Source organism: Cimex lectularius, unplaced genomic scaffold (genome assembly GCF_000648675.2).
Source record: "Cimex lectularius strain Harlan isolate CLEC.00 unplaced genomic scaffold, Clec_2.1 scaffold272, whole genome shotgun sequence".
In the NCBI taxonomy this organism is placed as follows: Eukaryota; Metazoa; Arthropoda; class Insecta; order Hemiptera; family Cimicidae; genus Cimex; species Cimex lectularius.
The window spans coordinates 302,240-327,348 of NW_019392910.1; the positions used below are offsets into that span (position 1 = coordinate 302,240).

The 25,109-nt window shown below is 35.5% G+C and overlaps 1 protein-coding gene across 2 annotated transcripts in view; it reads left to right on the plus strand.

Annotated features, from left to right (window-relative positions):
- The window catches only part of LOC106669148 (serine proteinase stubble), a 302,112-nt gene that overhangs the window by 80,158 nt on the left and 196,845 nt on the right, over nucleotides 1–25,109 (plus strand). The window contains exon 3 of one of the 2 annotated variants that reach the window (XM_024229269.1): nucleotides 2,666–2,701. The exons of the other annotated variant lie outside the window; for it this stretch is intronic. The gene's annotated coding sequence lies outside the window, so the exon portion shown is untranslated. The remainder of the gene's footprint in view (nucleotides 1–2,665; nucleotides 2,702–25,109) is intronic. 2 annotated transcript variants of the gene reach the window in all.

The following is a 25,109-nucleotide window of genomic DNA, read 5'->3' on the forward strand; positions in this document are numbered from 1 at the left end:
ACCTCACTTCACTCCTATTTTTATGAAAAACACAGTTCTTTTATTTTTATTGCTTAACACAGTGGCGTTTTCTGAATGAGCAATGAAGAGTATGGAATTTTTTTTTCTTTTTTTTTTAGTCTTTTACCTACGCTTCATCCCCTTGTTCCTTGGGACAACACGTGGTCCTGATGTTTTAATTTTCACTCAGAAACTCAGCATCGTGGACGTCGTCTTGGTTTTGCTATAAGACCTCCTTTGTCCCAAATTTCAGTTTTTACCAATACGGGAAGTGCCTTATGATTTTGGTGAAACTATACCCTCCCCCCTAAAGCGGCACTGATTTTGAGAACATTATAAATTTCAGATTTTTTCCTTTACTTGATATACATACAAAACTTTTTTTCTGAATTTCGCGTTTTTAGCTATTTGGAATGCCATTTATAATTTTGATGATAAGTGAGTCAGTCAGTAGCAAAAGAGCAAATTTTAAAATTCTCCTCTTTAGAAAAGGCTTAATATTAAGTGCTCAAATTTTTACAATATCCTAAGCGACCTAAGGTTAATTTATGCTTCAAATTACAAAAGCCCATCATAAGAGGAAGCAGAGATATGAAAACTTTGAAAGCAGTTTACTTTTTAAATTATCGATTAAAGTAATATTTTAGAATTAATATTGACACAACTGTTTTGTATTAAAAAAAATTCCTTCAAGTAAATGATACGATGTCCAATATTTATTAGTTTTTTCATTCGAATTAGAATTGTGAATTCTAGTTCGGTTAATTCAAAAACCAAATAAATACAATCTAAATTTACTGGTTTTGATTTTATTTTTGTTATTAAATTTCAGTTCTTTTAACATCTTTATTTCTTTGTTAGTTCTTTCTATTGATTAGTTTCCCGTTTAAATCTTATATTTGCTTTTTTGTCCATTTATTTCTTGTTTGCTTGGTTAATTAGTGTCAAAGTTTTTTCTATTCAAATATACATTTGTTATGTTGGTTATTTTTTCCTATATTTTTGAATCGTACATTCATTTGAACTTTCATTTTCTTTGGTAGCTTGTTGTTTATTGTAATTTTTTCTTTTGCTGTTTGTTATTGCTTGTGTTCAGTTGTTTTTTTATTTGTAAATGTTGTGCTTGTTATTAGATTTATAGAATTCAATTTATTCTGGATACATTTTACTTTTCTTTTCTTATTCTTTTTTTCACCAATTTTTGTGTAGTATTCAATATTTTTTCTATTTGTTTTTTCTCTGTTGGTTACTTCGTTTTTGCTTTTGATTTTTATTTTATTTTTTTGTTTGTTTATTCCTATGGTTGTTTTTCTGCTAGCCACTACGTTTTTTTATACCTATGGTTGTTTTTCTGCCAGCCACTACGTTTTTTATTCCTATGGTTGTTTTTCTGTCAGCCACTACGTTTTTTATTCCTATGGTTGTTTATCTGCCAGCCACTACGTTTTTTATTCCTATGGTTGTTTTTCTGCTTATGGTTGTTTATCTGCCAGCCACTACGTTTTTTATTCCTACGGTTGTTTTTATGCCAGCCACTACGTTTTTTATTCCTATGGTTGTTTTTCTGCCAGCCACTACGTTTGTTTCTATCTTCCTTGTAGTTTATTCGTTTACTTACTTCTTTTCCTTCGCTTATGAGTTCCTTGGCGCTGTATTCTTGTTTATTAGTGTGCTTCTTGGCCGTTTGTTCTTTCGTTTCTCGTGTTTTTTTGTTTTGTTAATTTCGTTTTCTGTTTATTTATCTATTCTTATGGTTCTTTATCTATTTGTAACTTGGCCTTGGTTTTATTTTCATTGGACTTTGTTAGTTCTCTTACTTCTTTTTCATTTGTCATGAGTTCATTGTCGCCCTATTCTTTTGATTATGTTCATTATTTTTTATTTCTTTTGTTTTCTTGCTGTTGTTGTTTCTTTGTTTGCGGTTTGCGGTTGTTTTTATAGTTAATTTAATTTTCTACGTTTTTTTAATCTTATGGTTATTTTTCTGATAGACACTTTATCTTTTACTTCTAATTTTTGTGTGTTGTATTTTAAAACTGGAAGGTTTTCATAGGACACCAACTACTGATTTGTAGGTGCGGATTGACAGTTTTCAATATTGGAGTTTTTCAATAAATAAATACAAGATGAAAAGAAACAAATTGATCGGCATGTGCAAAGAGCATGTCTCTGGATGTATGTGTGCCGTCGGGTTTATCAATAAAACATCCAACATCGGATCGCCCCAGTTGGCGTAGAAAGGAAGAAAGTCACTTTTCCCACGTAGGAGCCCAGGGGACCGGGAGCGTGAGCGAACAGGATGAGGCAGGCGACGTCCTTTATGATTTTCATTCATCCTTCTCTGGCTTGATAAAAAATGCATGAAAGAACACGGTGTAAATCCCTCAACGAACCAGTTTTTTTCCTCTGTCCCTATTGATAACTGCTCGAACATCCATGCGAAAATTCCTCGACTTTTCCAACCGAATGGATATAAGACTCCAAATCCGGATTATTAAGCCTTCCGTCAAATAATGCAAAAAGATTTTTCTCTTTCTTTGAATGCGCTTCGGAAATTTTATACTGCAAATAAAAAGGATTTATTACAGATTTTAAGCTTATTAATAATTTATTTAATACTCGTAGTTATATACAAATATTTAAAAATTTTCATAACGATTTTCAGATAACAATCTTCTCTGCACCATCAAAAACAGAAAAGGTGAGTCAAAACAATTACTTTTCAACTTATGATTTTTAATTACTGATCACACCCCGTTATCATGCATGCCATTTAAAATAAATTTTTTGGAAAATTTATATTACATTTAGTTTTTTAGTCAGTATAACTTGTTGTGATTGTTTGTCTTGCTATTATTCCGCGTTTACTATAGTATTCCTTTTTTATACTAAACTTTAATTTTTTCGTTTATCTAGTAGTTCATTGGTTTCCATCTTTCTAGTTCATTTTCGGTTGTTTATATTTTTTTGTTCTTACTTTGTTTTTTTCTTCACTAGTCTGTACGTCTTTGTTCTTCGATTGTTGTTTATATGGCTCGTTTGTTTAAGCTTTTTCGTTGTTGTTTGTTTGATACTTCGTTTTTTTTTAAATTGTGTTTTTGAGCCGATTTTATTTGTTGATGCCTGTTTTTGTCAGTGTTCAAAAGTGCTGTATTTTTCCATACAAATTTAGCTAATTGATAATTTTTTGTATGCGAATTGTAAAAAGTGTTTGTTTGCACCTTTTCTATACTGTTATTAAATTATTGGCGGTCTGTCTTCCAGTAGAAAAGAATCTTTAGTTTTCACCCTATCCACTTCTTTAACTTTATATAATATCTATTTGCGACTTTGAACGGCTTTATATTTGTTGTCAATATTGTATCGCTCTTTGATTATTTTATGAGGGTAGTTCAACCCTGGGTTATATGAACCACGGGTGTTGGCGTTTTTGAAAAAGCCCATGTGTATGTATTTCGGGCTAGAATGAGGAGCCGCTGGATCCGAACCTGGGACCTTTACCATACAGCGATGAGCGCCCACCACCGACGCCCCTGGTTGTTATTCGACTAATTTTGTTCTTCTCTCTGTTCTTATTGTTACTTGTTATTTCCTTTAGTCATTTACCCTCAATTTTTTGTTAATGTGAACAGTATGTTGTTTTTAATTTTCTCAAATTTTTAATAACTTGCATAACAAGTTGATTTTATTTTTTGTCTATCACTCAATATAGATTTTGTACTCTCTATATATAGTATATTTGTGTGACTGTTATTTGTCCGTTTATTTTTTCTTTTATTCTTCGTTGTTTTAGTCTAAATTTCAGATTGATTATTTGTTTAATTTTTTTTTGTTGCCACTTTGTCTTTTCCTTTGTTTGGTTAGTACTTATTTTCTTTCTTCTTTCTGTTCCTTAACGTCCTACAGTTAAATTTATCCGTTTGCGTGCATCTTTTGCATGTGCATTCTTCTAATTTTTTTTAAATTTTTTGCTTTCTATTTTATTCTTCGGTTGTCTTTTTCTTCATTTTATTTGGATGACTTGCTTCATCCTTTTAAACCTATCGTTACTTTCATCTTGTAATTTTTTTTTTGGTTCTATTATTTTTCATTTATCTGTGTTTTTTTTGGCGTTCTTTAGATGTTATATTATTGTTTCATTTATTCGTTTGCCTATTTTACTTGTGCACTTCGCATTAAATTTAGTCAATGAAAATGTTCTTTATAATATTTGACGATCTGACGAAGGTGAAAAAAAGTAGCGAGACAAGCCTTCAAAGAGGGACGATTCAAGATTAGCTGCAGTGAACAGCGGGGCTTTACGTGACCCTATTGAGGCCGTTGCTGCAAAAAAATTCAACCCTCAAAAAACTAGGTTTGGTAAGGTGTAACTTACCACTTACGCAAGTTAGAGAAAGTGAAAAAGGCATATTGGATTGCCGCAAATTAGCTGAGGTGCAAAGGCATTTTGTCCAATCAAAACATTTGCTATGTTTGTACTAGCTGGATAGGGATTCTAATGTACAGTAAAAAGGTATGTTGTAGTTGGTAGCATACTTTCTTACTTGGATGTAAGGTTATACCGCACCTACTTGCACTGTCCTAGCTTCTTCAGATTACAACCCCTTTCCTAGAAATGATCCCCTTGAGTAATACTTACACTGACCTAGCTTCTTCAGATTACAACCCCTTTTCTAGAAATGATCCCCTTGAGTAATACTTACACTGACCTAGCTTCTTGAGATTACAACCCCTTTCCTAGCAATGACCCCCTCGAGTAATACTTACACTGACCTAGCTTCTTCAGATTACAACCCCTTTCCTAGCAATGACCCCCCTCGAGTAATACTAAAACTGACCTAGCTTCTTCAGATTACAACCCCTTTCCGAGAAATGACCCCCTCGAGTAATACTTGCACTGACCAAGCTTCTTCAGGATTATAACCCCTTTCCTAGCAATGACCCCTTCGAGTAATACTTACACTGATCTAGCTTCTTCAGATTACAACCCCTTTCCTAGAAATGACCCCCTCGAGTAACTCTAAAACTGACCAAGCTTCTTCAGGATTACAACCCCTTTCCTAGCTATGACCCCCTCGTGTAAAACCCTTCTGCACTTGCTAACTTCCAAACAGAATCTTTCCAGATCGGATGTCATCGAGGATGTTATTAGGTTTTTCAGAAACATATGAAACCATATGAAAATAATTGTTTATTAAAATATTAATAAAATAAACTTAATATTTTTTTGAAAGTGGAAACTAGACTTTACCTACTATAACGTATATATCTAGTCAAAAAATATTAAGAGCAATTTTACTCGTTCAAAACGTTACATCAAAAACCTTCACCGGACTTTCACTGTATTTAAAAAAACAAATAATATACTGTAAAAATTTATCAGGAAATTTACCATACAATTACTATGTAGTAGCTTTCTACAAAATATTACTGGGCCTATTCTATCGTTTAGATAATCTATTCTTCACGTATTTCATTTTGTTGTAATCCTGAGAGAACGGGTTTTTCATTTGTATCTATTTTAATGGCCGACTATTGAAGAAAGAAACCGAGAGCGTTATCATGGTAGTTAACAACTGGATCCCACCGGATAGAAATAGTTCTACCTGCTAGGTTTAGCCGAGGGCTCCAACCTTGACCCAGTTGGGAACGTGTGTACGTCCCAGTTCCACCGGGGTCTCTCGATACTCTCCTATCTCCGAGTCATTAAGGATAAAAGACTTTCCCGTTGTCAGGACGAAATTAATAAAAATTTCTGACCTAAATCTTTCGATCCGTGGTTGTTGGATTGTCGGAAGATGAAACAGATCGTAAATCGGCAGGACAAATATGAAAGGTCATGCTAACCATTCATTCTATGTTTTATGTTGTAGTTTGTTGTATGATTAAATTCATATTACAACCATCGGTAACATGTGGTAAATTATCAACAAAAATAATCTAAAGTTACATAGATTAAAGAAACTATTCGTTGGTAACACTCCACAAGAAGACAAACACTAGCAGTGACTAAGATTTTTATAAAATTTCGGTAAAATTGTTAATTGTAAATTGTTGTTGTAAAATTGTTTCAAACGTACTTCCTGGCCTACTGAAACTAATTAGATCGTTATCTGGGGTTTCATATAAAAAAATCGATGCTCCAATGATTTTTGGAAAAAGAAAAAGAAGAAGAAAAGAGAGAGAGAGAGAGAGAGAGAGAGAGAGAGAGAGAGTGAGAAAGACTGCGCGAAAGTGTGATAAGGATACGTTGGGAAAATGTTAGAGGACGTAGCAAGAGTAAGTTGTTGGTTATGAAAGAGAAGAAAGGATCGGTTGAAGTGTAAGAAAACAGTAATGAGGAAGAAAATATGATTTTAAAGTGATTATTTGGAGATCATGTGATGCGGTTTCTTGTGACGTAGGTTTTAGAAAAACCTTTTCTTTATCGTGCCAATGTTTCGATCTTTATTGAGATCATCTTCAGGGCTCAAAGTGTTGTTTTCTGCCGTCGTGTTGATAGTGCCAGTGAGATATTCACCCTCAACATGACACACAAGAATGACACAACTACGAAGAAAACAAACACTTTGAGCCCTGAAGATGATCTCGATAAAGTTCGAAACGTTGGCACGATAAAGAAAATGTTTTTCTAAGAACCTATGTCACACCAGACCGCATCTCACGATCTCCAAATAATCATTAACGAACCGTCACTAACCAACACAATTTTGAAGTGATCCGTTTGCAGATAGAAAATTAAACAGATAAAGGTAATAAAAATATTGAGAGAGAGAGAGAGAGAGAGAGAGTGAGAGGGAAATATGAAATATACATATAGACAGATAGGGAGAGATAGGTAAAAAGAACAATCGGTAAAAGATCAAGGGGTAGTTACATGGTATAATTTGAGAGAGAGTGAGAGAGAGAGAGAGAGAGAGAGAGAGAGAGAGAGACAGGGAGAGAGAGATAGAGAGATTTTGTGTGTGAGAGAGAGAGTGTGTGTGTATAGATAAATAGTAGGAAAATAGATTGACAGATAGATTTAAATGGAGAAAGAGAGAGGAAAGAAGCATATTAAAAGAAAGTTTTACTGATTGAAATTGATTGATTAAAAAATAAATTTTTATTGATATACCGTAGGAAAGTGCTGTTTGAAAATGATTATTTACTATTGAAATGATAGAAAAATTGATTAATTAATAAATTTATACTTTGAATAAAACTATAAACATTGATTAGCAAACTGTAGTTTATAATTTGTCATCGCTATGCTAAATTAAATACTTATGTTAATCATTAAATACCAGCAATTCTGTTGGTTCACAAAGGAGGCACACAACCATATCTTCAGGAGTGGTTTAAAATGTAGTTTAGCTCGTTTTTCTGGTGCTATTTGAAACCAGATGGTATCCCACTTCATCTTTATCTTAACGAGCGGTGACACAAACTCGAGTATTATACACGTTTGTCCGTAATCAGTGCTGATTAGTGTAAAGGTCGAAGGTTTTTTGTAAGTCTCCTATAATCAAGTATTACTCTACTTTTAAAATTTTTTTTCCTGAACATGCACTTTAAAAAATTAAAATCATGTTAGTTCTGGGTTGTAAGTTTATTTTTAAAGTGATTTCAATATTGATACTAGGGGTATTCACGATCTTTGTGTTAACCCTGTTAACTCTGTTAGGTCCTGTTAGATCGAGAAAAATGACGACGTAGACTTGTAAGAATCGACTAGTTAACATTGTTCGATCTAACAGGGCGAATGTTAGATGTTAAGTCAAAAATGTAGTCACATTGCTATCCGTTAGGGCGTAGGTAACCAACATGGCGGACATGAATTTAACAGCTGTTTTGTTTACACGTATTTTTATTCTTAAATACGCTTTAATTAAATCAGACCATTACATTTCTTTTTTAATTTCTGAACTTATACTCTCATTCATAATAGATACATCCCTTATCCTATAAAGTTGTAGGCTGTTAGACGTTAAGATACAGGTTAGGTATGACGGCACGAATTGAAGCGTGTCATTTGTTAATATCGAGTGCATAGATAGCATTTTGAATGAAAGAGTTGATTAATTTTGTACTAACTTCAGGTATCTTATAATTTAACAAAAAAAGAAAACCAAAACAAACAACAACAAGCCTTCAAGGACTGTTATAGCTTTATTTTTGGCTTTACCAATTAACGTTTAAACTTGCTAAGAAAAGTCGGGGGCTTCTCGATCTTACCGGACATTCTCTATTCGACTTAACACGAGTTAACATCTTACAAACATCATGAATATCCCTATTGTTGAAAATTGATAAACAAACATGATACCGGATGAAGCAGACTTTTTGTTGTTTGTAAACACAGCGCATCTTTAATAGTAGTTATTTCACATATAATCACAAAAAACAAACAAACACTTTATTTACTCTTCATCCAATATACGATCATCATTCATTTCTTTCATGAATGAGTCCTCCAAAGACGTCTGAATTATGTTGAAGTGTCTCGTGTCATTCCTCTGCTCGAAGAAAGCCGTATCTAATTGAATTTCATCTTAGGACTTCACTGTAATCTCGAAGGTGTAACCAGATTTCCTGGAGGGTAACCAGATCGTAGCAAGATGCCAAGTAAAAATGGGGAGAGATTTTTGAGAGTTCTGGATTCCCGAGCCGATTTTCAACTTTCAGTTCAAACCGTGCAAAATAGATGCAGTTAAAGCTCTCTTTCAATTTGCTTTGAGAAGATCATGAATTAATTTTTCTTGTGCACGGCGTAATGTGTACTTTTTTAAGCGTGCCGGCAGACTTCGTGTCAAGGGTGTTTTTCCTCTCGTTTTCCAGCCCGCTTCGAGGTTTTCCCAACCGCATCGCGTCTTCTTTTTACATGCGGTAGTTTTTCGGAAGAGGAAAGCCCTGGGCAAACAATAGCTTCGGCAAAACGGAGAAAGTGATGCAGGGAAAGTTTTATCTCGGTTATGAAATTGTCCTTTGTCTTCACCTAATTGCGGTTCTTCCACATTGGAATTCACGGATGCGTCGGTCTGAAGATCCTCGAAGAATTCGAGCACACGCGGAAGAGTCGGCCATTGGAACTTTAGAGGACAACGACCGATATTTCATTTAAAACTCTAGTAAATTAATTATTTTAAAGAAACAACATAATAATTAAAAACAAATAAACAGTAAAATTGGTTAAAATGACTTCAGAACTTAAAAAAATATTTTTAATAATAATCAATAAAATATACACTTTATGTCTGCGAATGCGAAGCTTGTTCATAAATCAATGTAAAATATAAATATAAAAATTACGTTAATATAAAAAATATTGACGTAACCGAAATTTAACTTTTTTCGGGGCGCACGATTGTCCGATTGTTTTTTTTAAATTTATCTTTTTTTCGAAAATCGAAATGAAAACCGGGCCACGAGGTTTTATTCGGAAGCAATCACCAGGCGGTGCGGTGTGCCTTCCTAATTGGGCGAGTTTGCGTTGAATGGTCACGCCGTTTCTCACGATTGCTTCATCAATCGAAGACGTTTCTTTTCAACTAGGCCATGCCCAAATCACTCGCCATTAAAACGGAATTGGGAGAAAAGAAAAAAAAAATCGGGCGTATCTTAGGCTTTTCTATCTATCTTGGCTTCCCGCCTTACCTGGTTTCTGATTACATACAAGGGAACCTGAATAATTCAATTATCACACACTAACTTGACTGTAGTTTTTCTTTACATCAAGGTAATAAACAGGGTGAGGCAAGACGATGACTGGTTGGTCAAAAAATAATACACCAAACTTGATGGTTGGAACGTTAACTGTTCTCGCTCACTATGTTGTTGCAACGTTAATACAAGAAAGAACAATGTCAGGGTTATAAGCAGGTCGTGGCAAGACGCTGATTTTTTATTAGCTTCAAGTGCTTCTGTCAAATGCGTTCGATTTCATTTTGTACTAGGTTGATCAGAAAATAATTTATTGTTATCTATGTCTAGTGTTTATCTCTTCTGGACTTTAGCCCAGATTTCACGTCAGGACTATAAGTAGGGTGAGGCAAGAAGCTGACTCGTTCCGTTTCTGTGGGTTTATTGGCAAATAATTCATCATACTCGACTGTTGATGCATTTAATGTTCTTTATTATTCTTTATATTCAATTTGTTGCAAAGTTCATATTCGAAAGAACAATGTTCAGGATAATGAGAAGCAAGACGCGGATTTTTGGATTCTGACGCTTATTATCAAACGTGATCGTCGTCCAGCTAATCAACATGTTTTCATGTTAATCATAACTCATAAAGAAACTGTAAATATAATTTTGACAATAATCGCCTTTATAAAAATTTTCCGAACTGAAATCCCACGTCTACTATTTGAAATTTAAATCAACAACGGCTTCCACAAAACAAATTCAGCGAAAGTTACTCTATTACTATCTATGCCTAGTTTTTATCTCTTCTGAACTTTAGCCCAGATTTCACGTCAGGACTATAAGTAGGGTGAGGCAAGACGCTGTCTCGTTCCGTCTCACTGGGTTGATTGGCAAATAATTCATCATATTCTACACTTCTTCACTTAATTTAGTTAACATTCCAACTATTTTATTAAAATAAATAATAATTTGAAGAGGATTCATGCCCGTTTGTTGTTATCAGTTTACCCCGGGGGAACGTTCAACATTTCCACTGTTTTCCAACTTTCCACACTCATAGACAATTTCGGGAGGAAATTGTCAACATTCCGAGCCCGGTAATTCCATTAGGCTGACTCGTCCTCCCGGAGGGCCTAGGAATGTTTAGAAAAAGAGAAGGAGGACCGTTAGACGCTTGGATCTTCTTCAACGCATTAATCAGAGCATATTAAATAAAAGCATAAACAACGAGTCGAAGGCCCTTCCTTCGAATATCCATTACAGTGGTGTTTATTTCATCGGCCTACATCCGATGGGAAAGAAAAACATTGCTCTCGGTTTAAACTCGGTTGGGTTGGAATTTGATCCTGAGCTTCAAGAAGGCACGTAGGTAAAATATATTCTTAAAATTATAGCAGTTCACTCTGCTTTTTGTTCAACTATGACTTTGGGAACAGACGTAGCAAAATATACCAAGTTATAGTTACTGCCTAAAATCAAATCAAAATCTACTTATCTTTGTCCCACGGGTAGACTGAGAGTTTGTGGTCTGCTTGTTATCAGTGACGTTCAGTAAATTTTGCAATTTGGACTACCGTCATCATTATCAAAGCTTGTTAGATTCGTCTCTGACACAAAGAACGAAATAGAGAAAGATAAAAAAGAAGAAAGAAAAAAATAAAACAAAAAAGGCGAAAAAAGTTATAAATGAAAACTATACAAAAGAAAAGATATAAACAATGGGAAAAGAAAAGAGAGAACAAAACGTAATATGAAAAAGTGAGAGCAAAACATAGATAGTGGAGAGAGATATAGATAGACAGACAGATAGATAGATAGATAGATAGAAATAAAGAGAGAGAGATAGAGATAGATAGATAGATAGATAGATAGATAGATAGATAGATAGATAGATAGATAGATAGATAGATAGGTAGATAGATAGATAGATAGGTAGATAGAGAGAGAGAGAGTGAGAGAGAGAAAGAGAGAGAAAGAAGGAGAGAGAGAGAGTGTGAGAGAGAAAGAGAGTGAGAGAGAGAATGAGAGTGAGAGAGAGAAAGAGAGTGAGAGAGAGAAAGAGAGAGAGAAAGAAAGAGAGAGAAAGAAAGAGAGAGAAAGAAAGAGAGAGAAAGAAAGAGAGAGAAAGAAAGAGAGAGAAAGAAAGAGAGAGAGAAAGAGCGAGAAAGAGCGAGAAAGAAAGAGAGAGAGTGAGAGAGAGAAAGAAAGAAAGAGAGAGAAAGAAAGAGAGAGAAAGGGAGAAAAAGAAAGAGAGAGAGGGAGAGAGAGAGAAAGAAAGAGAGAGAAAGGGAGAAAAAGAAAGAGAGAGAGGGAGAGAGAGAAAGAGAGTGAGAGAGAGAAAGATAGAGAGAGAAAGGGCGAGAAAGAGAGAGAGAGAAAGAGAGAGAAGAGCGAGAAAGAGAGAGAGAGAGAGAGACTATGTGTATTAATGGGAGTGGGACAAAGAAAAGTGAAAAACTGGCCACAAAAGATAGAGGAATATTGCAATAGTTACAATAGTTACAACCCAGCGAGGATGGCCAGACCAATATTATCTGCATCGACAAAATTTAAGAAAGAAAAGAGACTGAAGGAAAGCTAAAAATAAAGGAACAGAAGAAAATAATTAAAGAAAGAAAGCAAGCATGGTTCCGTGGCACCATGCTTTGGAGATGTTTGGAGCCAGGAGGCTATGACAGGGACTGAGTTAAAATAAAAGATAGCTGTGTACAAAGGCCAGTAGTTCAAATGGTTTAAAGGAGTGGTGCCAGTACACCTCCTTGAGGAATACCATAGATAACATAAATTGCAGATGTATAGAAACCTTGAACTACATGATATTGAAGATTGGAGCTTTGAGGTAATGGGTAGACGGGTTATCTTAACTGGCTACAGCAGGCCCAAGTGTAAAACTCAATCAGTTCCTTGATAGATATTCAAGAAGACAACTAGACAGTATAAATACATTTAGATTTTTTGTTTATAGATTTTAAAAATTTATTTTTAAACAACGTTAGTAAATTTTCCTTTTTTTATTCTTTTCTAATCTTCCGGTAAAACTTATCGATAAATGAGATATGGTCAAATACTGATCATAAAGCATCTTGATTGACCATTTATTGTTTAAACAGAATTATTTACCCACTCACTTGTCTCTCAGATCGGCCTGTCCTCTCTCTGTTCATCTTTATACAGAGAGTGTAAAATAGAAACTGTGATATAGACTGACCAGGCAGAACATTGCACGACCGAACAGTTTTTCTGGGTATCTCGGGTACGCTGTCACGCAGCGTGTGAGGTTTCAAGTGTCAAAAACGCAGATTCTTTCACAACAGTCGTTTTTTATTTTTGTTTTGCAGATGAACCCATGTTGGTTCGAAAGGGCCCTTTAAAACGGGCTTTTAACACGACTGCGATCCGATGTGCAATTCGGCAGAAGGGGGAAATTCGATACGGGCCGACCTTATTCGCCAGGCGGGACATGGAGTCAATAAACAATATAAGGAGCTCATTTTATTTCCACTTCAGTTGAGTTTTTGACATTCGAAGCGAGGTGTTCTGCTTATTGAAAGCAAAAGAAGGGTCGTGTGTAGGACGAGAACTGGGTTTTCCTCCGTGATCCGACTAGTTCTTCTTGTTACTTTTATCGGAATTATTTTTTCCGCGATTATACTTCAGTTGGTTGAAAGAAGATAAAAAATCAGTGTAACATATCTTATCCAAGAGATATTTACACTAGAGGACGTCAAAAACGACTTATTTTACGTTAAATACGTACGTTATTTATTTTAATTTTTGTATCCACAATATATTTCATAACACATTTCCTTTTAAGTAGGAAATGTTTCTACTTGCCTACCAAACATTTCAAAATTAAAGTACATAATATAAAATAAAAATGAGACGAACAATTTAAAACAATACTTGCCCTTTCACCCTTAAGAGTTGTCGCTTCGTAGGATGAAACGTAGGGTGTATTCTTCAGGGGAGTTCACTTATCCCTCTGGGCGATTCAAAAAAGATAGACCTGAATAGAAGTGATCATACATATAAGGATGAAGGTATAGGACTATCGAAAACAAATAAGAGAAGGAAATAATTTCTCTAAGAAAGAAAATGAGAAGGAGTACATGGAAGCAAAGTAATTGACAAAGAGTAAGAAGTGAGAGAATTAAATAGATCGATAGAGGTTAATAGGTAGAGATGAAGTAATGAGGACTAATATAATGGAGAAAAAAGTGAATGCAGAATTGGTGAAAATAAAAAGAGAAAGAAAAGAGAAATTATGTGAGAGAGGGAGAGAGAGAGATATATTGATAGATAAATAGATAGATATACGGACGGATGATATACAGGAATTTAAACGTATAGATTTGGATTTATGTAGGCTCAGATCCGCACATTTATGTACTTACATATAAACATTTGCAGAGTTGATTCGCTTCTCATAATCCTTCGGCAATTCCAACTTTTGTTATCAGTTATCACCCTCCCAGGGTGTTGGCAGTCCGGGACAGACCTCAATCTTATCCGTCCCGCCACCGAGGTTGAGCTCCGGATGCTGTCAACAGCTAGGTCAATTCAGCACCCAACGCATGTAGTTCCAAACCTATTCATTCTTAAATACATTCACTCCTAATTATATACCTTCGTCAATTAGGGTGGTAGACCTAACTGAGGGTTAATAGGGTACTCTATATTCCGCCATAGACCCTCTCACATCAGACATTCACGCTAATAAATACATTCAGTCTCCACACAACTTTTACATATATTTTACAACTAACCTAATTGAGGGCGATAGGGTACTCTATATTCCGCCATAGACCCTCTCACATCACATATTCACGCTAATAAATACATTCACTCTTCCGACGTCCTATACAGATGTTTTACAACTAACCTAATGGAGGGTCGGTAAGGCATTCGATATTCCATTATAAACCCTCTCACAACATACATTCACGCTGATAAATACATTCACTCTTCAGACATCCTTTACAGATATTTTACAACTAGCCTAATGGAGGGTCGGTACGGCACTCGATATTCCATCATAAACCCTCTCACTTCATACATTCACGCTAATAAATACATTCATTCTTCAGATTACCTTTACAGATATTTTAACTAACCTAATAGAGGGTAGGTAGGGCACTCTATATTCCTCCATAAACCCTCTCACATCATACATTCACGCTAATAAATACATTCATTCTTCAGATTACCTTTACAGATATTTTAACTAACCTAATAGAGGGTAGGTAGTGCACTCGGTATTCCATCATAAACCCTCTCACATCATACATTCACGCTAATAAATACATTAACTCTTCAGACTACCTTTACAGATATTTGACAACTAACCTAATGGAGGGTAGGTACGGCACTCGATATTCCGCAATAAACCCTCCCACATCATACATTCACGCTAATAAATACTTTCACTCTTCAGACATCCTTTACAGATATTTTACAACTAGCCCTAATGGAGGGTAGGTAGTGCACTCGGTATTCCATCTTAAACCCTCTCACATCATACATTCACGCTAATAAATACATTAACTCTTCAGACTACCTTTACAGATATTTTACAACTAACCTAATGGAGGGTCGGTAAGGCACTCGATATTCCGCCATAAACCCTCTCACATCATACATTCACGCTAATAAATACATTCACTCTTCAGACATCCTTTACAGATATTTTACAACTAACCTAATGGAGGGTCGATAGGGTGATATTCCGCCATCGACCCTCTCAAGATATATGAATATATGGATACATAGATAGCCAATCAGTCGTAAATACAAAAAAAGTGTAAACAACGAACAGCGGGAATCGGTTAAAACCTACAACGTAATTTTATAGAATAAAATTATAAACACATTACATAGTGTGCATACGGGCAATTTGTTATTGGCAACCTATCGGATCCTAAGGGTAAATTAAATAAAACCAGTATTGCAGGAACATGTTTCTATTGACCTCTATATGCATCGAGCAGAAGCGATATCACCAGAGGCCGTGTAAAGGTCGTTCTGTTTCTCCGATACCGAAACCACGACACAGACCGAAATTCAATAGATCTTTATCACAACTAGGCAAAACAACAATTTTGCAGATTGGTTCAAAATATAAATTAAATAAATTCTAAGAATGGTTTGGTTTTTAAATTTTTATAAAATTAGTTTTCATTGAACCCGGTGATTAAAACGGCGAGTTCGTCGAGTCATCAATAACCAAGGATCCGCTGTTTAAAAGTACGCCGCAGAGAAAGAGTAATGAAAGGTAAATCCTTTTAGATGGGCTTTTACCATAATTCCCGCGAGATTTGTTAATCCGGGTGAAATTTTTTCTCGTCTTTCATTAATTATGCACCTGTCAGCTATTACGACGTGTAGGGATAATCGGTCCGAAGTAATGAAACAGGGGGTCACCCGATAGTTGTGATTATTCTTGTATAGCGGTAACCAACCGAGGCCACCTTCGCTAACCGATTAGTTACAGGTCTAACCGTTATTGCAGACCGGGTGCATTCCCTGACGCACACAACTTTTCAAAGATGTCCCTTTTGGGACGAATGTGTCGTGTCGGTTGTAAAAGAAGGAATGAAATATGTTTGAGAAACCGTAGGATATCCCTTAGGGTTTACTAGATGTGAACATACATATACATGCATCTTTTCGTAAGTGTGAGCAGATGGTTTGGATCAAATGGCAACGCGTTCTATAAGTGAACTTTTAAACTATCTCTCTCTTTCTCTCCATTTATATAAATATATCCAACACATTTGAATCGTAATGCCTCGAAAACGTCTCTCTACTATGCTTTCATTGAGTCTTTTCCAAAGTTTAAATATTTGGCCGTTAAATACCTGTGTACTTGGCAACGCAAATTTATGTTCTCGGCTTTGACGCTACGGGGAAACTCGATGATTTTATTTTTCCCCATGGCCTTTCATGATTTGGTTAGGGTGGTAATCTCTTGGTATGTAAATATACTATTTTCTGCCTAATGCTGTGAATTAATTTATGAGATGTTTGTAATTTAAATATAATCAGTTTATTGGGACCGTTTATAATTTATACTCTAATTCACATAATTTCGTGTTTGACAATAATATTTAATATCATCTAACAACAAACCAAACCGATTATAAATATTCTTCCTTTATGTTTTATGTTGACAAATTACACACACATACACGCACACGCACTCACGCACGCGCACAGATAATTACATATGTACATAATTACTCACTGACAAACCGAAACAATTTCTGCACCTCATGGTGTGGTAAAAAAATAAAGAAAGAAAAATAAATTCTGGCTATGTAAGTATTTAAAAAAATTAATAAAATTCGCTTTTAAATTTTTCACGAGTATCTACAGTTTGGTCATGTGAATTTCTAAGCGACATTAAATTTTTTTTTAATTTCTTCAGAACCCTCCAGCGCTTAAAAAGGCAAATATTCGTGCTTGCTTTTTCTACTCTTTAGCACCCTCTTGGCGAGAATTTCTCTCTTTCTTATTCATTGCAAGTTCAGTTTTTCGAGATCTTCAAAGCAAAATTTATTTTTAAGAAAATCTAAAAGATAAAATGGCCTGACAAGGGAAATATTATCTCAGTTACATACTTGTAGCTAAAAACCAAAAACAAAAAAAACTTAAAGCCATATTAAAGCTAATAACTTAAGGTAAATTTCGCTCTTCGAGAGAGAGAGAGAGAGAGAGAGAGAGAGAGAGAGAGAGAGAGAGAGAGAGAAGAAATCTTTTGAAAATCTATTGAAAGAGTTTTAGAGGAGTTAGAGGAAGGAGATATCTGCGGGAAAAAAATGTTAAATCTTATCTTAGAAAGAGAGGAGGAAAAAATATAAAATGAATATGAATAATCTAAGAAGCGAGAAAGGAAGAGGGAAAAAGGAAAGAAAAAATAAGAGAAAAAGAAAGGTTAAAATAAGAAGAGTTTGGAAATTACTGGAATAATTGATAGAATAAATGAAAAAGGAGAGGTTCTGATGAATCGATAGAAGAATTTATCTGGATAGATAGGTAGATAGATAGCTAAAGCGAGAGAGAGAGAGAGAGAGAAAAGAGAGAGAAAGAGAGTGAGAAAGATAGGGGAGAGAGTTAGAGCTTCAAGCAAGCAAGTTGGTAAAATATATTCTTAAAATTATAGCAGTTCACTCTGCTTTTTGTTCAACTATGACTTTGGGAACAGACGTAGCAAAATATACCAAGTTATAGTTACTGCCTAAAATCAAATCAAAATCTACTTATCTTTGTTCCACGGGTAGACTGAGAGTTTGTGGTCTGCTTGTTATCAGTGACGTTCAGTAAATTTTGCAATTTGGACTACTGTCATCATTATGAAAGCTTGTTAGATTCGTTTCTGACACAAAGAACGAAATAGAGAAAGATAAAAAAGAAGAAAGACAAACAAAAAGGCGAAAAAAGTTATAAATGAAAAACTATACAAAAGGAAATATACAAACAATGGGAATAGAAAAGAGAGAACAAAATATGAAAATGTGAGAGCAAAATATATATAGTGAAGAGAGATATAGATAGACATATAGATAGATAGAAAGAAAGAGAGAGCGAGAACGAGAGCGAGAGAGAGAGAGAGAGAGAGTGTGGGAAAGAGGGAGTGAGGGAAATAAAGAAAGAGAGAGAGAGAGAATGTGAGAGAGAAATATGAAATATACAGATAGATAGATAGTGATAGATAAGTAGAAAGAGCAATGTACGAGTAGATAGAGAAAGTAGATCTAGGAGTAGGTGAGAGTATAATTTGGGTAATAAAGAGAGAATGCTGGAGACATGAGAGGGAGAGGAGATGGGTATAGAGGAAAATGGCGAGAAATAATAAGATAAAAATAGTTAGATAGAAATAAAGGAAGGGAACAAAGGCAACAAAGAAAAGGTAAATAGATAGAGGTGGGTAATAGCCGGAAAGAGACTATGAGTGTTTGTAGGCGTGTGCGTATAAGAGAGAGAAAGAGAGAGTGAGAGTGTGAGAGAGCGTGAGAGGAAGAGTATGAGAGAGTAGTGTTTAATTTCTGAAAAAAAAACGAAAGTTCATATTGTAATATAGTTTTAGTTAACCAACAACCAATACCACGTACATCCTGGTACATCATGCACATCAAAAAACTAAGGAAGTCAAACGTAATCTTCTTCAATGAGACACAAATTTTATACTGGGATAGTAGTTGATATGGGTGATCTTATCTTTATGTTTGTTTGCTATTCTATGATTAAAAAAAATTATACGATCTACTTTCAAACCTGTGAGGGTATTTCCGTAACGTTTGATTCAGTTTCAATTAACCAGGTCTTTTGTTTGAAAGTCCGCTTGCTTATGTAAATTTAATTAGGCATCCTTCTCTTTTCCATCTAGGAATTTCCGACGTGGAATTTACCCTCGGCAGGGGGGAAAAATACAATTCTAGTTCAACTTTCATCTCAAATCGCTTGCCGGTTGAAACACAAAAACGAGGCAATTATACTGAAACTGGAAGTTTATTAGCGCGCTGCTTTCACTAAGTGCATTTGTAGAGGCCCGGATTGCAAAAGGGCTCTCGCCATTAACGACGAATAAAATATCCATTAAATCTTTTGAGAAAGAAAAAATCCGAAGTTTTTTTTTACTACGTTAAATCTGTGATCAATTATGACCATTCCAGTGGGACATTTTTTCCCATTTAGCATTTTGCCAGGTCAACTTCTGGGTTCTGTTCTTCTTCTTTTCACTTAAGCCTTTTATTTATTTCTAGCCTTTTTATTATTTCTCATCCCTTCTATTTATTTGTTTTTCTTCACATACATCCCTTTATCGTCTTTATTTTATTTAAAAGACTAGCGTTTTTGTGCTATAATTTAGCATAATTAACTTAATTGAGGAATCGATTTGGAAAGAACCAATAAAGATGTACAGTTTGTCCTACTATCCTTCTCTTTCTTGGAGACCCTTGCACTCTCACCTCGCTTATTCATATCGCAAATGTAAGTAGTTTTTCACTTTTCTATCATATGTTTGTAATCTAGTCGTTTATATTCATAATTCTTTAATTATATATAATTATACTTGTGTCAATTTTTTGTGGCTGTAAATCTCTTGTTATTTATTTCTTGTCTAATTATATGTCTCCCATTTCACATCATCCTCTCTTTCACTTTATGTTGACACAATTCTTTCGTGTATATCTATCTATTCCTTTTTTGTTTCTATAAACTTGTCTGTTTATAATTATAACTTATAAAGCCGGTTTCTTAGACTTTTTCTTTATTTTTTCAACATTTCGATTTTATTTACTTAGGTCTTTACATTCTTCTTTCTTTCTGATTTTAAAACTGTCATTATTGCCCTATTACGTGTTATATTCATATTTACCTTTGTACGCATGGATTTCACTTCTTTCTCTCAAATTTGGGGTCATTTTTTTCCGCCTACCTTGCTCTTACGCACATTCTTTTTCTCTTTCTCGCTCTCACTCTCTCTTTATCCTATCTCTAACTCTCTCCCCCTGTCTTTCTCTTGCTCTCTTTTTCCATCTTTATCTCCTTTTGTTATTTAGTGTAATTTTTCTGTCTCCCTTTCATTCGCTCACGTTCTCGCATGTCTTTAATTTTAATTCTTTATATTGCATTTTTCTTTTTCATCGCTGATTGATTCTTCTTTTTTCCTTTCTTCTCCCCCTTTTCTTTCTTCTCTCACTCTCTCTCTCGCTCCCTCTTCTTGTCTCTCCCGCCCTTTCTCATCCACCTCTCTCTCTCGCTCTCTTTCTCTTTCTATTGTTCTCTCTCTCCCTCTCTCTTTTTCTCTATCCTCTCTCTGACTCTTTCCCCCTGTCTTTTTCTTGCTCTCTTTTTCCATCTTTATCTCCTTTTGTTATTTACTGTTATTTTTCTGTCACCCTTTCATTCGCTCACGTTCTCCCATGTCTTTAATTTTAATTCTTTATATTCCATTTTTCTTTTTCATCGTTGATTGATTCTTCTTTTTTCCTTTCTTCTCCCACTTTTCTTTCTTCTCTCGCTCCCTCTTCTTGTTTCTCTCTCCCTTTCTCATCCTATTTCCTCTCTCTCTCTCTCTCTCTCTCTCTTTTGTTCTTTCTCTTTCTCACTCTCTCCCTCTGTCTCACATATTCTGTATCTATCTCTCTTTATGTGTCTCTTCCCTTTCTCTCTTTATCTTTCTTTTTCCCTACGTTTTTCTTACTATTTCGTTACTACCTAGCTTTTTATAATTGTTTCACTTTTACATAAATTCAGAAGTGCCCTAGTGTCATCATCTCCCAAAATCATCTAAGAGGAAGAGAAATGTGTGGTGAAGAGTTAGTCTTTAAATTATAACGTATACCTTGTCAGTAACTGTCATTTTATGGTTTCCAGTTGTAGTTTAATATTGAAAAGGACTCAATTCCAAGGCAATTAATACTGATACCGTTGTGCTTTTCAGTTGAACGACCCCCTCATTAAAAGCGATCGTGTAAATGAAGCTATTAGACCTTGATAGCGATAATAACAAATACAAAAATCATAATCTTTCCAATTACCACGGCAATTAGCGGAGTTTAACCCTTTCAGATGGGATGTACCCTTATGATATAATAGCAATAACATCTTCGTCTATAATGGAATCGAAATCCCCGGTACGCTGTTAATAATCTCGGGAACAATTAAAACGGCCGTATCTCAAATTTAAGACCGGCGTTAAAAAACCGAACGACGCGACGTCTCAACTCGGATCGTTCATGCCCTATACAAGACACACGGCTTTCGCCACGGAGTTTTAAAATAGAACGGTACTTTTATAAAAGCGCCGTTCTAAATTCGACAAACGTCAATGTTTTTAATGCACTTTTGATAATGAAAATTTACGATTCTGCGCGTTTACCTCGGCCCAAAGCCCAAATCGAACAGCACAAGTTTCATGTCAAAAGCAAGTTCATTACACGCTTTATAATTATGACTTGAACGCGTTGTGCGGTCCGGATCTCACAAATTTTATACCCGTTTTATTACCCCTACTCGGTTTTATCTTTTTTTCGGAAGCTCATCCTTGCGTAACAATCCTTTTATGAGTGATGATCCATTTAATCATAGAAATCCGGGCTGCTGAGTCTTTATTTCTTTCACTCTTCCTCTCGGAACAATTAAAACCAGTGTTCTTGCATGAAGGGTAAATCAGAAAACGAGACGGCGTTGGAAAATTATACCATGCTTTTTATTGACATGTACAAACCACTTGTGTTTTTCCTAACCGATAATTATAAATGTCTCAAAGATTTTTTCAAATCAATCGATAAATGAAAAGGACGGTGATGCTTCCAACATTCATTTTCGGCGCGTTCCCATTATGTCATCATCAACAGCGTTTAAGATATGCCAGGTCAATTAGGTGAAACGGATGAAACTCGGGTGAAAATTATCTTTTAATCTTAATGATTTTGATCTTGATCTGCCATTTCTGACATTAAAAACAGTTGTAAATCTAAAATTGTTTTAAGTTATTATGAACTTTCTAGTTTTTTATAAAGTCGGCCATAGCTGTTTTAGAAATCTCGATTTTATATTTTTGCCTGTTTTCAAGTATGTAATAATCGACCGGAGGCCGTAAAAGATATAGATCGACCATGATCGATTTTGCATTTCGAGAGGCCTATGTTTTTTTTAAGTGAATTTTTAGGTCAGTTTTAGTCATAAGGACTTATATTTAGTAATAATTGGTAGCATGAGGAGATTGAAGGTGTTTATTATTCGAGTAACCATTACTGCGGGATATGGCTCTCGGAGGGGCAACGATTCGGATCTACGGCAAGTCGAGCACTAGCTTTCTCTACTATTTCACTGTCGGGAATGATCAAATATTTGCCGGAGTCGTTAAATGGGCGTGTATGATCCGTTGAGTGAAAGTCGGGAGCCGCAGGTGCACCTACTATACGTCCGCTATCAATTTTTAGAACAATGAGGGAAAGCGGATCGGCTAAGGGAATACCCATGATTTTTGCCTCTGATGTCGTGTCGTGAAGAAACCCTTAAGTTTCCACGTAGGCGGGTTTTTCAACAACTCGGCCCGCGATAGGTGAAGTAATAACCTCATGACAATCGGCGAAACCGTTTTTGAAATGCTTTATTGTCTCCATTGTTTGGATTTTACTTTTGGTTTCGTTCCCGTGGACGCTCCGGCGAACATGATGACGGGGATGTTCAGCAAACGAGCAAGAGGAAGTTTGTCCAATCTCGGTCTAGTTGCGACGTGTCACTTAAACCGGGCATACATTTTCCCCCTACCGGGTTTCTATAAAGTAATATCCATCGTGATAAACTTAAAATCATTCCTCTGCTCCTTATTGTTGCGATCTCAGCAGGACATATAATGAAATCGGGACATCAGGCCACTGAATGATACAATGTGAACAACCGGTTTGTCCCAGATCATCCGTAGCCGATGACAATTAAGAAAACAATCGGTCACAGTTGAAGTCTTCACACAAGTCATTCTACATTCAACGATGACATGCAAATGTGTTGTTCCCAACTGGAGGTATTTCATTCGAGCCAGAGGTGAATATTTTTCCAAGATTGTATTGTCTACCTTAGGCCTAATGTAGGTGTGAGCCAGAACATACAAACTATTTTTGATAATATTTCATTTTCTGTAATATCTAAAAATTTTATATAATTGCCTTAGTCAACCGAATTGAGTGAGAGAGTGTTAGAGGGTAAAATAAGTAGAATCGAAGGAGGGAAAATTCAAAAAGGTGTGATTGAGGTGGGAAGTTGGTGTCCGAGTGGATCGAGGTCACGATAGCTCAAGTGGTAGAGCAGCGGCGTATCAAGCCGAAGATCGTGGGTTCGAATCCCGCTCGTGCCATTGACTTTTTTATCTCAACTAAAAACCTTAATTAATTGTAAAATAAGTAGAATATTGAACGAAATTATAGATTGATTGATAGATAGAATGTGATATGTATACAGGGTGTTCTTTTTAAATGGCCCGGCTGAATTTCTCTTGAACCAATCAACCGTCAATCGTATATAAAAAATGCATTTTTAATATTTTTTAGTCTAGCTTCAAATTCTTACCTTTTTTGGAGAAAAATTATACAGGGTTATTCGGAGATCGTGATATGCGGCCTGATGTGACGTAGGTTTTAGAATAACATTTTCTTTATCGTGCCACCGTTTCGATCTATATTGAGATCATTTTCATAGATCAAAGTGTTTGTTTTTCGTGTAGATGTGTCATTCTTGTCTGTCGTGTTGAGAGTGCCCACTCACGTCGTATCAAGTGAGTGGGCACTCTCAACACGACAGACAAGAATGACATATCTACCCGGAAAACAAACACTTTGAGCCTGAAGATGATCTCAATAAAGGTCGAAACGTGGGCACGATAAAGAAAATGTTATTCTAAAACCTACGCCATACCAGACCGCATCTCCTGATCTCCGAATAGTCATTGACTAACGTTCACTAAACACCACACATTATAGAGGGTACCTCAGGACTAGTTCAACTTCAAAATTTGAAATATAACCCTATACATCCTGACATATCATTTTAAAGGATTTTTTACGCTGAACACAATGGTGCAATTGGCTTTTAAATTGGTCAAAAAAATCCTTTGCCGCAGTTCTTCAGCTGAGGTTGCTGGGTTATGATTAGCGTAGTCACTGTTTTTTAAATGGCTCCACAGAAAATAGTCAAATGGAGTTAAATCGGGTGACCAAGGAGGCCAACAGATCGGGCCATGAGATCTTCTCCACCTATCCCGGAAGTGACGATTCAAATAACTCTCATCTGAAAAGAATTGGTGCTGGGCCATCAAGCCGGAGAAACATCGTTGTTGCAGAGGATCATCATCTAATTGAGTTGGCAAAACCTCCATCCAAAATTGGGGGCTCTATTTAAATTATTGTCGTAGGAATAAGGCCCAATTAATTTATTTTCGAGAAATCTACACCAAACTTATGGAAATATAGGTTTTTTCTTTGCCCTCGTACGACTATTTCAACGGTTTACTATGCCATTGGAGGTGAACTTGGATTCACCAGTACAGAGATGTTGGAAGGTTGACATTTGTACAAGGAACGTTAGACGACTGTTAGAAACAGAGTCCCGAAGTCTCTGGATCGATACGGCTTAAAACTGTAAGTCCGGAGTAAATCTACAATTTTAATTTTTGAAAAACTTAAAATAATAATACCAATATCACCACTATCAATAAAGCAGCAATACATGACTCACTGTTGATCGGAAAAATGTGCACTTTGGTTCGAAGAGAGAAAGAGAGAGAGAGAGAGAGAGAGAGAGACTGCGCGCGAGAGTGTGATAGGGATACTTTGGGAAAATGTTAGAGGATGTAGCAAGAGTAAGTTGTAGGTTATGAAAGAGAAGAAAGGATCGGCTGAAGAGTAAGAAAATAGTAAAGAGGAAGGAAAATATTATCTTAAAGTGATCAATTTGCACATAGAAAAATAAATAGATAA